Source organism: Vulpes lagopus, chromosome 2, assembly GCF_018345385.1.
Source record: "Vulpes lagopus strain Blue_001 chromosome 2, ASM1834538v1, whole genome shotgun sequence".
Taxonomy (NCBI): Eukaryota; Metazoa; Chordata; class Mammalia; order Carnivora; family Canidae; genus Vulpes; species Vulpes lagopus.
In genome coordinates, this window is record NC_054825.1 from 179,100,060 (window position 1) to 179,119,095 (window position 19,036).

The window sequence follows — 19,036 nt, forward strand, 5'->3', positions numbered from 1 at the left end:
CAGCAATGTCCACAACAGCCAAACTGTGAAAAGAGCCCAGATGTCCATCAACAGATGAATGGATAAAAAAGATGTGATATATATACCATGGCATATTACTCAGCCACCAAAGAGAATGGAATCTTGGATTTGCAACACTGTTGATGGAACTAGAGGGTATTATGCTGAGCAAAATAAGTCAGTCAGAGAAAGACAAATACCATCTGATCTCACTCATATGTGGAATTTAAGAAACAAAACAGATGAAAATAGGGGAAGGGAAGGAAAAATAAAATGAGATAAAAACAGAGAGGAAGACAAACCATAAGACTCTTAACTATAGGAAACAGAGTTGCTGGAGGGGACATGGGTGGGGGCGACGGGGTACCCGGGTGATGGTCATTAAGGAGGGCACTTGGTGTTATATGCAACTGATGAAGCACTAAATTCTACCCCTGAAACTGATAATACACTAACCTAAACTGAATATTAATAAAAAATTATAAGAATTATCACTCCTTAAGGAAATCTTTCTTTTCTGACACAATCCTATGGGCTAGGTTAACAGCAGCTCTTCTCACTTTCATAGCACCCTATGATTTCTCTATTATAACACTGATTTTAGTATGAAGATTTTTTAAATTTACCTTTTATTCTTGCTCAGCTTGAAGGTCTGTGATGTCTCTCTTGTTTGCTTCTTGCTCTTCTACAGCACCTAGCACAGGCCAGGAACATAGGAGGGACTCATTGGACAGCTGTTGAAAGAGTAAAGGAAAATTCAGCTTCTTCCCAAGGGATAATTGGCTGTTCAAGTAGTTTATGGACACTTCAAACTCAACTTATCCTACACTGATGGAGACCCGAGCCTTCAAGTCTCTGTTGGCCAGGCCCCTCTATGACTTCATCCCTTTAACTACAGGGAGCTGTAGTTTGAAGGTAAAGTAGTATTGGAAAGAAGACTGAATAATTTGGATAGAAGAAAAATGGTGCCCTGGGGAGCCTGAGTGGCTCACTTGGTCGAGCAGATGACTCTTGGCCTCAGCTCAGGTTATGACCTCAGGGTCATGAGATTGAGCCCCATGTCAGGCTCCATACTATGCATAGAGTCTGCTTGTCCCTCTCCTTCCCTTCTGTCCCTCCCCCTCTCCATGGATAAATGGATAAAATCTTAAAAAAGAAAAAAGGAAAAAAAATGATGCTCCTTTCCTGTGGAGTGTTGGATGTTGTTTGGGGAGAATGTCAGGAACCAGTAATCTTTGCCCATTTTACCACCACCAAGAAGGGACTCTTCATTTCTACAACATTCCAGGCCCATTGAGGCAGAGGATGCCAAAAAAGACTATCCGACCAGAAGTTCAGTTTCAACAAATGCCTTCCTTTCCTCAGAATTTTTGGTTTCGTGAGAGATTGGTCTTAGTCATGGCTTATGTGGAGGACTTGGGAGATATGAAATAGTGTCAGTTCTGAAGTTAATCTGAAGTTAATCTAAAGTTAATCTTCCAACAAAATTCTACAAGCAAGTCATGGAGGCCATCATTTATAGACCAGAATGAACAATTTCCACAATATGTGACACTTAATGAAGATTGCTAGGGACAGTGCAATTGGGATTTTATATGGAGTGTTAATATTTTATGTACTTACAAGAGCAGCTGATAATTAGCATACAAGCAGATCCAAAATTGTGTGTGTTGAGGCTGAACCAGGAGATTGCTTATGTGGGAGGCAGGTCATCCTGTGTTGTGCCCTGAATATTTCCCAAATCCAAATAACCCTCATTGTGCAGATGCACTGGACCTGCCACTTGGCCTTGTCTGCGTCATAAAAGAGCCTATGAAACACATCGAAGAGATGGCACAATGTTGTAGACGTGCTGCATGGGCATGGGCAGGATGAGGGGGAGGGACAACCACTACTGATCAGGTTATGGAGGAGAGCTGGCCTCTGACATGGTCTACAATTTCTGGTAATTAGAGGATATGTGGAGTGTTGATCAACTTTGTCTTTTTGAGTAAAATGTAGATGTGTGGGCCTCGTGCCCAGAAAATACAGCTGGTCTCAATAAAATATAGAACAGTTTCCTGTTAACATGGACAACCTGCAGTTGAGTATGCAGACATAATCTTAATAATAATAATTTCAGTTTCTATTCCACCCATCTATTATTCATTCATTCAATATTAGATATTTACTAAATATTAAAATAGCACATGATAATTAAACTCAGCCTAGGCTACGTTAATGCTATAGTGAAAAAATGGCCCCTAAGATTTCAGTTTATTTTAAGTTCATGTCCATCATGGGCTGGCTGTAGCTCTCCTGCATCATCTTCGTCCCAGGACCAAGGTAGAAAGAGCAGCTTTTACCCGAGACGTGCTGGCTTCACGCACGATGACACTGCATGCGATGACCCTCCAAGTTCTGTTGGAAGTGGCTCCTGTCGGATCATTAGCCTAAGCAAGTCACGATGCCCCAGGTGTCAGGGGAGCGAGATGCACAATCCTCCTAGACTTCCCTCTCTTTGGTAGCCGAAGCGCGGATATTGTGAACAGACAATAACATTTACATCAGTGTAAGCGGCATGAGCTCGGACAAAGGAGTCCCAATGGCAGAAAGATTAGTTTTGACGAGTGGTTTGGCTTATTTCACAAGGAGACGCCGTGGATTGTGAAGAACTTAAATGAATCTGCAAAAAAGTGCATGTTATCAGAAGCATTGCCCTGAATTTTTTTGGCCAAAATAACAGTTGCTCCAGGCTCGGACTACTCTCAGCACTGATTTCCAGGGTTTACACAGACTGGGTTTTGTAGAAACACAAATATTCTGAGTTCATTAGTGCACAGCGGCAGATGGGGAACCAAAAACTTTTGAAAACAACTTTTTTTTCTGAAACTTCCAAGTCCGACGCTGAGTTTGCTACTCTCCCAGGATCATATCTTTTGACTTCACTTATGCAAAGTTTTCATACTTGCAAACAGCTCACTACTAAAGGAAGTAAAGCCATGAATTCTTATACTGCCGAGTTTAATTAAAGTTGTTCATTGCTGATATCCAGTGTAAAACTGGCCAGCTTTATTAGCCATCCTATAGAAAAAGTGATACTGCACTTTTTTTTAATAGAATGAGTGGGATTGTATTTATACTTCATGTAAAACAAAGTAGCCAGCATAATCAGACAGTAATTTGTTATTTCCAATGTAAACATTTTAGGAGCAGTAGTATCAAAAGTGAGCGCTAATTAGAGAGCTGTTAGAGAAAATATATAAGTGGTAACAGATTGACAAGCTACACCAAACAGCAGGCTATTCATAGCTCCTTGCTGTTTCTAAATTCTATTTTGTTTAACAGTCTTTGGACAACGCATACGAGGGGAAAGCTTCACGACTTGATTTGCAGTTTAATTTCTGTAAATACAACTAAACCTTGCAGACATGATTGCAATGCAGCTAGCTGTGATAATTAAAAAAGTATTATTAACTAGATGACTTTCTGACTGTGTCATTTGAGATTCTAATGTCTTTTGTGCTCCGTCTCCCCAAAGAGAGGATAAATCCAAGCATTATTTAATTATGTTTTTTTTACAATAAAGGGCACTTTAATCAGCAACCTCTCAGGAGCTCTTGCCTTGTAGTCATTTATTCAAACAATGAAAAAGTCAAGAAATATTTATGTGCGAGAGGAGGGGTGGTGAGTCACAGGCACTCACTTGGACCGCTGTTGACACTGTGGACGCTTGACCTCTAGTTTCATTAGCAAAACTGAAAATGATTTGCTGACAACTATATAGACTTCTGGATTTCTTAGCAAAAATAAGAAAAAAAATAGCCCCTATTGGGAAAGGAGAGATGACTTATAATGTGTAATAGTTAATCTCCTCTCCCATGGTTATCTCTCATGAAAACAACCGCCAGGATCCATTAAGTGGCGGAGAGAAGTGAATGTGTGTAAAACGGGAGAAAGTCAGGTATGATTATTGCTTTTTTAAAAATTGAGAAATGTCTGTTCATGTCTTCTGCTCATTTCTTGACTGCATTTTTTTTTTTTTTTTTGGTGTTGAGTTTGATAAGTTCCCAATAGATTTTGGATACTAGCCTTTTATCTGATGTGCCATTTGCAAATATCTTCTCCTATTCAATAGGTTGTTTTCTAGTTTTGTTGACTGTCTCCTTTGCTGTGCACAAAGTTTTTATCCTGATGAAATCCCAATAGTTCATTTTTGCTTTTGTTTCTCTTGCCTTTGGAGACGTGTCTAGCAAGAAGCTGCTGAGCTCAAGGTCAAAGACATTGCTGCCTACGCTCTCCTCTAGGATTCTGATGGATTTGTCTCACATTTAGGTCGTTCATCCATTTATATTTGTGTATCGTATAATAAAGCCAGCCTACCTTAATTCTCATTCTCTGCATGTGGCTGCCCAATTTCCTCAACAGCATTGTTGAAGAGACTGTCTTTTGTCCACTGGATATTTTTTTCTGCTTTGTCGAAGACTAGTTGACCGTAGAGCTAACGGTCCATTTCTGGGTTCTCTATTCTGTTGCACTGGTCAATGTATTTGTTTTTGTGCTAGGACATTACATGATTACATGTCCATCGACAGATGAATGGATATATATATATATATATATATATATATATATATATATATATATATTCGTTGCTGATATCCAGTGTAAAATTGGCAAACTTTATTAACCATCCTATAGAAAAAGTGATATATATATATATATTACTCAGCCATCAAAAAGAATGAAACCTTACCATTTACAGTGATATGGACAAAACTAGAAGGTATTATGCCAAGCAAAATAAGTTAGAGAAAGACAGATACCAGATAATTTCACTTGTACGTAGAACTTAAGAAACACAATAGATGAACAGAGGGGATGGGAAGGAAAAATAAAATAAAATGAAAACAGAGAAAGAGGCAAACCATAGGAGATTTAAAGACTCTTAACTATAGGAAACAGACTGAGGGTTGCTGGAGGGGAGTGGGTGGGGGGATGGGGTAATTCAGTGATGGTCATTAAGGAGGGATCTTGATGTGATCAGCACCACGTGTGTTATATGCAACTGAGGAATCACTAAATTCTCCTGAAACTAACAATACAGTTACCCAAATTGAATTTAAATAAAAAATAATTTAAAAATTGAGATAAAATTCACACAACCATTCCACCATTCACCATTGTAATCATTTTTAATTGCAAAATTCAGTGACTATTAGAACATTCACAGTGTTGTGATACTATCACCACTACCTAATTCCAGAATATTTTCATTACTCAAAAAAGAAACCACATCCCCATAGGTACTGCTCCCCGTTTATCCCTCCTCAAGCTCTGGCAACCACTAATCAGTTTTGTGTCTCTATGGATTTGCCTATTCTAGACATTTCATGTATAAGGAATAATAAATATGTGTCTTTTTATATCTGACTTCTCTCACCTACTGGGTTTTCAAGGATGATCCAAGTTGTGAGATGTATCAGATTTTAATTCCTTGTAATGTTTGAATGGTGTTCCATTGTATGGAAATATCAAAATTTGGTTAACCATTCATCAATTAACAGACATGTGGATTGCTTCCCTGTATTAATTTTACATTTTTAATTTTTTAATTACATTTTTAATTTTTTTAAAGTCGCTATTCAATTCCAGTTAGTTAACGCGCAGTGTAATATTAATTTCAGGTGTACAATATAGCAATTCAACATTTCCATACAATACCTGGTGCATCAGAAGTGCATTTCTTAATTCTCATTACCTATCTAACCCATCCTCCTGCCCACCTGCTCACTGGTAACCATTAGTTTGTCTCTATAATTAAGAGCCTGCTTCTTAATCTGCCTCTCTCTTTTCTATCTCTCTTTCCTCATTTGTTTTGTTTCTTCAGTTTCACATAAGGGTGAAATCGTATGGTATTTTTATTTTTCTGACTTGTTTTGCTTGACATAATCCTCTTTAGCTCCATCCATATCATTACAAATGGCAAGAATTATTATTTTTTATGGATGAGTAATATATTATGATAAAATATATCTATCTCTATCTCCATCATCTATATCTATACCCATTCTTCTTTATCCGTTCATCGGTCCATGGACATTTGGGCTCTTTCCATAAGTTGTCTATTGTGATAGTGCTGCTATAAACACTGGGGTGCATGCTTTGAATTAGCATTTTTGTATTCTTTAGGTAAATACCAGTAGTGTGATTGCTAGATCTCAAGGTAGTGCTGTTTTTAACTTTTTAAGGCACCTCCATGCTGTTTGCCAGAGTGGCTGCCCCAGTTTGCATTCCTACCAACAGGGCAAGAGGTTCCACTATCTCCACATCCTCTCCCACCCCTGTTGTTTCTTGTGTTGTTGATTTTATCCAGTCTGATAGGTATGAAGTGATATCTCATTGTATTTTTATTTGCATTTTGCTGATGATGAGTGATGTTGAGCATCTTTTCATGTGTCTTTTGGCCATCTGGATGTCTTCTTTGGAAAAAAATGTCTATTCATGGCTTCTGCCCATTTTTCATTTGGATTCTTTGCCTTTTGAGTATTGAGTTTTATAAGTTTTATAATTTCTTTATATACTTTGGATACTAGCCTTTACCAGATACATCTTTACAAATATCTTCTCCCATTCTGTAAGTTGCCTTGTAGTTGTGTTGATTTTTCCCCTTCGATGTACAGAAACTATTTATTTTGATTAACTCTCATTATTTTTGCTTATGTTTATCTTACCTCAGGAGAAATATCAAAAAAAAAAAAAAAAGAAGCTGGTATGTTTGATGTCAAAGAGGTTACTTCAGGTTTCACATTTAGGATGTTCATCCATTTTTAATTGATTGTTGTGTATGGTGTAAGAAAGTGATCCAGTTTCATTCTTCTGCATGTGGTTGCCCAGTTTTCCCACTACCATTTGTTGAAGAGACTGTCTTTTTTCCATTGGATATTCTTTCCTGCTTTGTCAAAGATTAATTGACCATAGAGTTGTGGGTTCATTTCTGGGTTTTCTATTCTGTTCCATTGATCTATGTGTCTGATTTGTGTCAGTGCCATACTATCTTGATGATCACAGCTCTGTAACACAGCTTGAAGTCCCAAGTCATGATGCCTCCAGCTTTGTTTTATTTTTTCAGGATTTCTTTGGCTATTCAGGGTCTTTTCTAGTTCCATACAAATTTTGGGATTGTTTGCTCTAGCTCTGTGAAAAATGCTGGTGGTATTTTGATAGGGATGGCATTAAATGTGTAGATTGCTTTGGGTAGTATTGACATTTTAACAATATTTGTTCCTCCAATCCATGAGTCTTTCCATTTCTTCGCATCTTCCTCAATTTACTTCAGAAGTGTCTTACAGTTTTCAGAGTACAGATCTCTTACCTCTTTGGTTAGGTGTATTCCTAGGTATCTTACTGTTTTGGTTTCATTGCAAATGGGATCAATTCCTTGATTTCTTTTTCTGTTGCTTCATTATCAATGAACATTAACATTAACAATGAGCAACAGATTTCTGCACATTGATTTCGTATCTGTGACTTTGCTGAATTCTTATATTAGTTCCAGCAATCTTTTTTGGTGGGGTCTTTTGGGTTTTCTACATAGAGTATCCTGTCATCTGCAAATAGTGAAAGTCTGACTTCCTACTTGCTGATTTTGGATACCTTTTATTTTTTCATAGTCCGGTTGCTGAGGCTAAGGTTTCCAGAGCTATGTTAAATAGTACTGGTGAGAGCAGACATTCCTGTCTTGTTCCCGACCGTAGGGGAAAGACTGTCAGATTTTCCCCATTGAGGATATGGGTCTTTCATCTATGGCTTTATAATGTTGAGGTATCCCTACTTTGTTGAGGGTTTTTTTTAATATATATATCAAGAGTGGATGCTGTATTTTGTCAAGTGCTATTTTTGCATCTATTGAGAGGATTATATGGTCCATATCCTTTCTTTTATTAATGAGGTGTATCACATGGATTGATTTGCAAATATTGAACCCCTCCTATAGCCCAGGAATAAGTCCCACTTGATCCTGATGAATAATTCTTTTAATGTACTGTTGGAATTGATTTGCTAGTATCTTGCTGGCAGTTTTGCATTTATGTTCATCAGAGATATTGGCCTATAATTCTGCTTTTTAGTGGGTTCTTTGGCTTTGGAATCAAGGTAGTACTGACCTTATAGAATGAGTTTGGAAGTTTTCCTTCCATTTCTATTTTTTGGAACAGTTGGAGAAGAATAGGTATTAACTTTTCTTTAAATGTCTGGTAGAAAACCCCTGGGAAACTGTCTGGCCTGGACTTCTGTTTGTTGGGAGATTTTTTTATTACTGATTCAATTTCTTTGCCAGTTATGGGTCTGTTCAAATTTTCTATTTCTTCCTGTTTCTGTTTTGGTAGGTTGCAGGTTTCTAGGAATTTGTCCATTTCTTCCAGACTGCCCAGTTCATTGGCATGTAATTTTTCATAACATTCTCTTATAATATTTTCCTATATTCTCTGTAGTGTTGATTGTAATCTCTCCTCTTTCATTCATGATTTTATCTTTTTGGGTTCTTTCTCTCTCTGTTGTTTTGTTTTTGTTTTGTTTTGTTTTTTGATAAGTCTGGCTTGGCATTTATCAACCTTATTTTTTCTCTAAAAGAATCAGCTCTTAGTTTCGTTGATCTGTCCAACCGTGTTTTATTTGTTTCAAAATCATTTATTTCTGCTCTGCTCTTTATTATTTCCTTTTATTAATTAACTTATTAATTGCTGGCTTTAGGTTTATTTGCTGTTTCCTTTCTAGAACTTTTAGGTATAAGATTAAGTTGTGTATTTGAGACTTTTCTTCCTTCTTGAGGTAGGCCTGTATTGAATATACTTCCCTCTTAAGACTGCCTTTGCTGCATCCCATAGACTGTCATGTTTTCATTTTCATTTACTTCACATATTTTTCAGTTTTTTCTTTAATTTCCTGGTTAACTCATTCCTTATTTAATAGAAGGTTCTTTAACCTGCATGTATTGTGGTCTTTCCAAAGTTTTTCTCATGCGTGACTTCAAGTTGCATAGCATTGTGGTCTGAGAATATCTTGGAATGATCTTGATCATTTTGTAACTTTTGAGGGCTGATTTGTGACCCAGCATGTGGAATTTTCTGGAGAGTGTCCATGTGCACTCGAAAAGAATGTGTATTCTGCTGCCTTAGGAGGAAAGATTCTAATATATCTGTTAAGTCCAACCCATCCAGGGTGTCATTCAAAGCTATTGTTTCCTTGTTGATTTTCTGCTTAGATATTCTGTCCATAATGGTAAGTGTTGTGCTGAAGTCTCCTACTATTATTATACTATTATCAATGAGTTTCTTTATGTTGGTTATTGGTTTATATATCTGGGCATTCCCAGTTAGAGGCATAATTATTTACAACTGTTAGATCTTCTTGATGGATAGACCCCTTAATTATGACATAATGCTCTTCTTTGTCTCTTGTTACAGTTTTTCGTTTAAAATCTGGTTTGTCTGATATAAGTACGGCTACTCCAGCTTTCTTGTCACGTTCATTAGCGTGATAGATGGTTCTCCATCCCCTCACTTTCAATCTGGAGGTTTCATTAGGTCTAAAATGAGTCTCTTGTAAGCAGCATATAGATATGTCTTGCTATTTATTCATTCCGGTACCCTATGTCTTTGATTGGAGCATTTGGTCCATTTACATTCAGAGTGATTATTGATATGGTATTGATATGATTATTGATATGCCATTGTGTTACCTATAATGTTGCTGTTTCTGATAATGTTCTCTGGTCCTTTCTAGTCTTTGTTGCTTTTGTTCTGCCCTCCTCAAAAAAAGAGTCCTTCAATATTTCTTGCAGGGCTGGTTTAGTAGTCATGAACTCCTTTAGTTTCTTCTTGTCTGGGAAACTCTCTCTCCTTCTATTGTGAATGACAGCCTTTCTGGATAAAATATTCTGGGCTGCATATTTTTCCCATTCAGCATGTTGAATACATCCTGTTATTCTTTTCTGGCATGCCACGTTTCTGTAGACATATCTGCTGTGAACCTTATCTGCCTTCCTTTGTGGGTTAAGGACTTTTTTTTCCCTTGCTGCTTTCAGGATTTTGTGAATTTGACTATAATATGTCCTGGTGATGGCTAGCTTTTGTTGAACTTAATGGGAGTCCTCTGTGCTTCTTGGATTTCAATGTGTGTTTCCTTCCCTAGATTAGGGAAGTTTTCAGCTATGATTTGCTCAATTAAACCTTCTGCCCCTTTTTCTCTCTCTTCATCATCTGGGATCCTATGATACAAATGTTTTTACACTTTAAGGCATCAGAGTTCCCTAAGTTTACACTCATGAACCAATAACTTTCTTTTCCTCTTCTTTTCAGCTTCATTATTTTCCATAATTGTATCATCTTTATCACTGATTCATTCTTCTGCTTCATCAATCCTTATGATCATTGCATCCATTCGATTTTGCATCTCAGTTGTAGCATTTTTAATTTCAGCCTGACTAGTTTTTTGTTCTTTTATCTCTACAGTAAGGGATTCTCTAGTGTCTTCTTTGCTTTTTTCAAGCCCAGGTAGTATTCTTATGATTATAGTTTTAAATTCTGGTTCAGACATCTTACTTATGTATGTTTGATTAAATCCCTGGCCATCACTTCTTCTTGTTTTTTCTTTTGGAATGAATTCTTGCCATTTTGGAGGTCAAAAAAAAAGCATACATTAAAAAAAATAGTAAAGGAAACAACAAACAATAAAAATAGATAAAAAATAAAAATAATAATAAAAAGGAAGTTAGAACCTAAGTGTGTTTTGGTCTGCTTGTTAAGAGAAACTTGATCCAAAAAATAAATAATAAAAAGATGTTTAAAAAAAAATTTTTTTTAAACTGCCTTTCCTGTATCCCCCTCCTTCCTAAATCTAAAGAAAGTAGATTTTGTTTCCACTGGAGCTGAAGCTTTGCATCACTCTATGATCACTAGACTTGGTGTGTGTGAGGGGTTTGTTTCCACCTTCTGCAGGATGGGCTTCTTGCTCTGATTCTCCAGTGGGCTTGCCCTAGTGGAGCTGCATTTGTAGAGTACAAGGATGGGGCCTTGGTATAACCAGCTCTGGTCTCACTGGATGGTGAGTGGTGCTGTTTTTCTCACTGAGTTAGGTCAGTGCTAGTGGGTGAGGAATGAAAATGGTTTTTCCCCACTCTCTTGTCTCCGGAGCGGGGACCTCATACCTAGCACTCCTCAGTAGACCTCACAGATGAGTAATCACCCTTCCTGGGTTCCAGAATTCTGTAAATCCTTACCTTCGTCCTGTCTGTGTCTGAGCTGCCTGCCAGGTGGCCCAGCACTCCTGTGTTTCAAAACTCCAAACTTCAGAGACCTCTACATTATGGACCCATGCTGATCCTCTCAGGTAGGGCCTCACTGAGCTGTGGTTGGTGTCAGCTTTTCCCAGAAAATGGTTGCATGGCCACGCAGTGGTTCAGAGTTTACTATAAATTGCCACACAATCCCCCTGCTAACGTTTGCTGCCCTCAGCCTGTGTCTTTGTTCCTATGCTGGGGAATGAGGCAGGTCAATGTCACTTGCCAGGTCTTTTGCCCCTGGAGATGCTGTATCACCTCTACCCCACACCCCAAACAGGGGGTCTGTTTCTGTCCGTGTGACTCAGGAGATCCTCAGAACATGCTTCCTGCTCCTGAGCCTCCACCCTCCTCTCCCACTGGATCCTGGCTCAGCTTGCCAGGTACAACTCTGACAAAGGTGCTGACCTCCAGAACTTCAGACTCAGTGCTCTGCTATTTATAAAAAAACAAAACAGGGGATCCCTGGGTGGCTCAGCAGTTTAGTGCCTGCCTTTGGCCCAGGGCGCGATCCTGGAGTCCAGGGATCAAGTCCCTCATCGGGCTCCTGGCATGGAGCCTGCTTCTCCTTCCTCCTGTGTCTCTGCCTCTCTCTTTCTCTATGTCTATCATAAATAAGTAAATAAATAAATCTTAAAAAAAAACAAGCAACGAAAAACAAAAACAAATACTTGTGGTATTTCAACCATCTGCTTTTTCCCAGTCAACGGTTTTGGGTAATAGTTTTTCTTGTGTAATCCCCTGCACACATTTTTACTGTTTTCCTCTTTCTCTCTCTCTTTTTATTTAACTCCTCTCTTTGGGTCCTGGATCCCTCCCTTCCAAATGTCCATGGCCCATCGCTCTTTTCTTCCCCAGGCCTACTCTCCACAATTCCTACCTTCCATGAAGTGGTTGTTTTTTCTGCTTGTAGACATGCAGCTTTGTTCTCTCAGTTCTCAGATTGATATCATGGGTGTTCAGCATGATTTGGTATTTATCTAGCTGTGTTTGAGGGAGGAGGCAAGCTTAGAGTAGCCCTACTCCTCCATTATCTTTAACCCTCTTCCAACAGTCATTTTAAATTAACAATTTTTGGTAATTGAATGTTATTTGTATTAAAATAATGTTTCTTACATTAAAAAGTAAATTTTAAAAAGTGAATTAAACTTTTAATTTTTAAAAGAAATTATAATTTGTTCTAATTAATGCAGTATAGAAAACTTTCCATGAAAAATAAGAATTTCTGTTTAAATTATGCTGTAGATTTTTAATTATATATAACTGAAATTAAGATGCCTTGGGGAATTAATACATTGGCCTAGAAAATCCAGTAACCCAGTACTATCCCAAGCTAGATGTGCAAGATTACTGGATTTTTTTAAAAGATTTTATTTATTTATTTTCATGAGAGACACAGACAGAGAGAGAGAGAGAGAGAGAGAGGCAGAGACACAGGCCGAGGGAGAAGCAGGCTCCATGCAGGGAGCCCGATGCAGGACTCATCCCAGTACCCCGGGGTCACGCCCTGGGCTGAAGGCAGCACTAAACCACCGAGCCACCCGGGCTACCTGATTACTTGATTTTTATTCCTGAAAATTCAATATGCACATTTGTGTTTAATACTTAGGTTCTGAAACACTGGTAGTCATAAGTTGTTCAATTTTATTTAGACCATTCTTTTCTGAATTTATCTGATCATAGATGGAACTGAAACCTCAACTAAAAATGATTTAAACAATACTGGACTTGTTTTCTTAATGATAAAGTAAACAAAAATAGGGCAGTTACAGAGTTAATTCAGTGGCTCAACAATGATTTCAAGAATACAGGCTTTTTCATGTTTCTATTATGCCATCCAGAGCGTATTGGCTTATTCTATGGGTTTCCACCATCAAGGACACAAAAATGACTGCTGCTGTTCCAGGCATTACCCATAGACACAATACTTTTCAGCTGCAAAGGAGAGATTTTTAAATGTACTTCTTTGTATCAGAAAAGAAAATTTTCCTTAAAAGCAACCTAGCAGACCTCTCACATACTATTGCAAGAACTGGGTCACATGATCCTCCACCATTTATTTGTTTAAGGGTGGGCATGTGACCTAGTTCTAGCCAGTCTCTGAAAAGGTAAATGAAATATTTTATTATTGGTTGGTAGAACCATCCTTTGAAGCCATTGAGTTACTTTAGCCCTTCCTTCGGCAGAATCGTTGCTCAACAAAAAGAAACAAAGATGAAATTGCGCTTGGGAGGCAGTCCTCAGCATCTCCCAAATCTGTTCTTTGTCTCCAGGGTTAAGAAAAAGTGAAACAGAAGTTAGGAAACCCAAAATTCCCTCTTTGTTAATAGTATCTTTAAGAACATTTTTTCCCTCCATCTTTGGCTCAATTACCTAGAATTTGGCCATCAATACTTTAAGCCATTCACCATTCATCATTTCCTCCTGTATCTTTTCCATTTTTACATGGAAATGCAGGAAAGCCCTGACACCCCATTACTGACAGAGCCCATCAGGGTCTGTTTCAGTTAGTGATGGGGCCAGATGAAACACACAGGAACCAGGACCCCTTTCTGGGTAAAAATGGAGATTTCTGGACACTAGCTCATGCGAGCTCCTGACATAAGTAAAGAGAAAGGGAAAACCTGGTCAGATTTGCACATTGTGTAAGCAGCAATGTCCCTTGACCTGCTTGCTTAATCATAATCTTTTCCATCTAGGAGCTACAGAGTACAATGTAAGCAAAATAAATCGGAGAGAGGAAAAATACCATATGATTTTACTCATATGTGGAATTTAAGAAACCAAACAAACAAGTAAAGGGAAAAAAATAAAAGAGAAAGAAAGATACAAATCAAGAAATAGACTCTTGGTACGCCTGAGTGGCTCCATGGCCTTTGGATCTGCCTGTGGCTCAAGGCGTGACCCCGGGGTCCTGGGATCAAGTCCTGCACTGGGCTTCCCCCAGGGAGCCTTCCTACCTCTGCCTGTTTCTCTGCCTCTCTCTGTGTGCCTCTCATAAATAAATAAAATCTTTGAAAAAAAAAAAAAAAAAGAGGGAGAACAAACTGATTGTTACCAGAGGGGATGTGAGTTGGGGGCATGGGTGAAATAGGTGATAGGGATTAAGGACTGTACTTACCATGATGAGTGCAGTGATATGGAATTGTTGAATCCAATTGTTGAATCACATTATTATACACTTGAAACTAATATAACATTTTATGTTAAATAATTGGAATTAAAATTAAAACTTAAAATCTCTTCCATCCAGATAGACCTGGAGAATGTCTTCAAATACTCTCTCTCTCTCTCTCTCTCTCTCTCTCTCTCTCTCTCTTCTCTCTCTCTCTCTCTCTCTCTCTCGGAAAGTATAGAAACGCAGTTTAATCAGAAAACCCAATCTTATGTCTTCCATGAGGGGTGTAGCCATGGACCTGTCTCCAAATTGGAGTTGAGTGAGGGGAAGGTAAGTGGTAATTGTACAGACACTTCCAGCCTACCCCAACCTTTGGCCCAGAGTCCTGCCTTCTGATGCCCTTCATGCCAGTAGCCACCTGGGACCAGGAAAATGGGGTGGAGCCTTGAGAATTCACATCTGAGGTAACTGGCTTTCTCACTCATGACCCCCAAGCTCTCCAACACCAATATGCCCACATAAATGGGCAATGCTCGGCATCTGGGATTGGGCAAGTTATAGGCACCTGGGGCCCTACCTTGGTGTTCAGGCAGGGACAGGACAGTGGGAAGACTGTTCTCAGAAGCAAAATTTAGGGACGCCTGGGTGGCTCAGCGGTTGAGCGTCTGCCTTTGGCTCAGGGTGTGACTCCGGGGTCCTGGGATCGAGTCCCCCATCAGGCTCCCTGCATGGAGCCTGATTCTCCCTCTGCCTGTGTCTCTGCCTCTCTCTCTCTCTCTCTCTCTCTCTCTCTCTCTCATGAATAAATAAATAAATTTTAAAAAGTGAAGTTTAGACAGAAGGAAGCTCTCCCTCCACCTCTGTCAGCAGGTGGCCCCATACCAGGACCCTGAAGCCCCAGATCAGACTGCAGGGTCCTGGGGCCTCATCAGCTCTTTCCCAGGATCCTGTAAAAGTGAGAAGCTGAGAAGCATTAGCAGCCTTGGTGGCCCCAGTGTCACGTGGAGCTCCCCATGTACCAGGCATGGTAAGGTAGCCACGGTGGTGAGCTGGGGAAAGACACCGTGCTGGGCTTGGTCGAGTGGGCCAGGAGAACTGGATGGAGGTAGACAGGGGCTAGTGGAGGAACTCAGCCATGCAGCTCAAATGCTCTCTTGATTACCTATGGGCAGGTGCAACCTGCTTAGCTCATCATGTTCAGAGTCATTTGTGATTGAAAAGTTAGGGTAGGTTCTTTAGGTCTTCACTAAAGACCGTCCAACTGGCCCTTCATGGGAAGCATGAGCAGGACTGCCATTTAGTCTTGTTTCCTGGCTGGATTGCAGGTCATTTTTTTCATATGTGCTGTAAACACAATTTTGTCTTTTAAAAAAAAATAAACTATTTTGTGCGTCCCCATTCTCAAAGGTGATGGAAATTCCAGTCAATCAGGGTTTTTGCACTTTCGAGGTGTTGAGTCTAGTTCTGAGGGGCTTCTATAGAGTTAAGGGATACGGTCCTCACCGTGGCCTTGTCTACTTGGCCTCTTCTGAGCATATGTCTTAGCATAGGTTCCCCCTGGAAGCAGACCTGTGTGTAGGTGGTTTATTTGGGAGCTGATCCCAACCAATGAACAACATGGGGAAGGATCAGAGAAAGCATGGTGTATTATTGAGTTGGTCACATTGCAGGCAGTAGAACTCAGTCCCATCAGGGCACTTTGAGGAATCCCAGACCTATTTAAACACTGACCATTTCTTAAATACTCTCTCTCTCTCTCTCTCTCTCTCTCTAGATTGGTTGAGGCTTGTTTCAAGGGTGTGTGCAAGTGCAAGTCTCCTTTCCACTTCTCAGCTGCTCCTTATTCATGCTGCTGGTCCAGGCTATCCTTTTACCAGCCTCCACCCTCCCCTTGCTGGCAGTGTTTGAGGAGCTTTGGCACATGAAATGAAGGAAGTGTAGTGTGCACTTGGGCCAAAATGCTGTCAGCCAGAAGTGGGTCAGAGTTGCAGTGAAATCAGAGGTGAAGCTAAGTGGGTATGAGACAGGCACATAGGGTGACCTAGTCAGCATACGTGATCTGCGTGCCTGTCTGGGCCCTGTCTCAGGGTCTTAGGTGTCTTGTGCCAAATACCACACAAGGTAGGAGAAGGCTCTGTTCTGGGCTCTGAGGGTGACGGTTTTGTGTTCACTGGAGCTCTATGAGCCTGCCTGGTGGTCAGGCTGGATATCCCAGACAGAAGTTATTTCTTTTCTGAGACATCCTGGTTCTCACCAGAGGAAGCAGCCTAGGTCACCTTTCTCTTGGAAACCCCCAAATGTCTGGCATTTCTATTTTTCTCTCTACTTGGATCAGCACAAGAATTAGGGAGGTTGTGACAGGGATAGTGCCCTGACACTCTCTCAGCTATCCCAAGGTCCTGGTGTTTCTTTGTTCAACAGCAAAGGACCTTTTCTAAATTTCTAAGTTCTCAGGGCAAAAAACTCCCTTCTCTGATTGCTATTACTCCATGCCTGGACTTCTTTGTGGCTTAAACTTTAAGATTCAAAAATGAAGACTTGACTCCTGCCTTGGGCTAGCTTCCTCCGAGAAGCAGACTCTGAGACCAGGATTTAAGTGCAAGTGCAGTTGACCCTTGAACAATGCAGGGGTCAGAAGTGCCTCCACCTGCCACCTGCATTTGAAAATCCATCTAAAAAAAAAAAAAAAAAAAAAAGAAAATCCATCTATACCTTTTGAATTCCCCCAAACTAAATGAAACTCAAGTGCTATTGACCAGAAGCCTTAATGATGACATCAAGCTGATCAATACCTATTCTATATATGTATTATATACTAGATTTTTATAAATAAGTAAGAAAGAGGAAAGAAATAGTATTAAGAAAATCCTAAGGAAGGGGTGCCCAGGTGGCTCAGTTGGTTGGGCATCTGCATTTGTCTCAGGTCATGATCCAAGTCTCCTGGGATGGAGCCCCTCATCAGGCTCCCTGCTTAGTGGAGAGTCTGCTTCTCCTCCCCCTGCTCTTGTGCTCTTCATTGCTCTCTCCCTCTCTCGCTCTCCTTCTCCTTCTCAAATAAATAAAATCTTAAAAAAAGAAAGAAAATCATGAGGAAGATAAAATACATTTACAGTACTATACTGTATTCATATATTTAAAAAAATCCACATATAAGTGGACCCGTGCAGCTCAAGGATCACGCGTAGTTTATATGGGGGTGGATTCCAGGAAGCACCATAGCGTAGTAGGAAGTGAAACGAGAAGTCAGCAAAATGTGTTGTCAGACCAGGAACCACTGAAGGCATCTGGGGTTTAGTCCTACTGGAGAACACGGGGGCCAAAGGGGAGGCAGCTGTTCATTACGAGGTGGAAAGCTGTTACTTCCTCAACACTTTGGGGCTTCCCTGATATTCAGCTCTCAGGTAAAGAAATGCAATTATGGGACCAAGAGTGGAAAAGGTGAAGCTCTGAAGGACGGAGATAAGGCACCAACAGCAATCTTGCTCTTTCTCGTTCATCCATCTGTCCTTTCCCTCGGGCAGCTAACAGAAAATGACCTACTTGTTTGGAAGGGGCAAAGGAAGGGGAGACAGTAAAGTTCTGTGGGGAAAATGCTCAGTCAGTGTGCTAAAATGTTATCCCAGTAATCTTACTTATTGAGAAGACAAACAGCATCTTTTATGGGCAGAAGCACCATGTTTTCATATTCTATTCTTAGGGTCTGGAAAAGTACAGAGTGATCAAGTGTTCATGGTGCCCGCGGGGGCACGGGGCCGTCAGCCAGTGCATGGGCACGTGTATTCCCAGTTAAAGGCTCAGTGACACGCTCACTTTTCAGGTTTAGGAAGGTGGTTCAGCATTGTGGTTAAGAATGAGGCTCCGGTAAGCTGGGCCTCAGGGCAAGCCCCGGCTTAAGCTATACTTGCTCTGTGAACTAGGGCAAGATGCACAATCTTGTTGGATATAAAGGCCCCAAAGCCTCAATTTCTTTTTCTCTAACATAATATAAAGCACCTTCCTTATAGAGTTGTCTTGAAGATCAAATGAGGCAACACATTTGGATAATGTATTGGCGCAGGCAGCATCAGGCCCACGGTGGATCTTCTATCAGTGTCGGATATAAAGGCCCATTTTCAGCTGATATGGATTAATTGTTTATGGCCAGTGTCTCTGCAGATTATTGGGGGGTTTTTTTGTTTTTCTTTTTGTTTGTTTCTTTTTTTTTTTTTTTTTTTTGGTTATTGTTATTAATGGGAGTAGAGGTATGTTATTAACTGAAGGTCTGTGTCTCCCAAAAAATTCCTATGGTGAAGTTCTAACGCCCAATGTGACAGTATTAGAGGCGGGGCCTTTGAGAGGTGGTGGGTAGTTAGGTCATGAGGATAGAGCCCTCATGGATGGGATTAGTGCCCTTGTAAGAAAAGATGGGAAAGAGAAGGTATCCAGGAAATAATTATTGAATTAAATGTTCTATGGATAGAGATCAACAGGGGTGATATTTTAAGTTAAAGCATCCTCTCTTCTCGTCTCCACTGGGAATATCTTCCCTCCTTTATCTCTGTAAGTCCGAATCTTACTCATTTTCTCGTGACCAGATCAAACAGCTGAAAATTAGAGCTGGA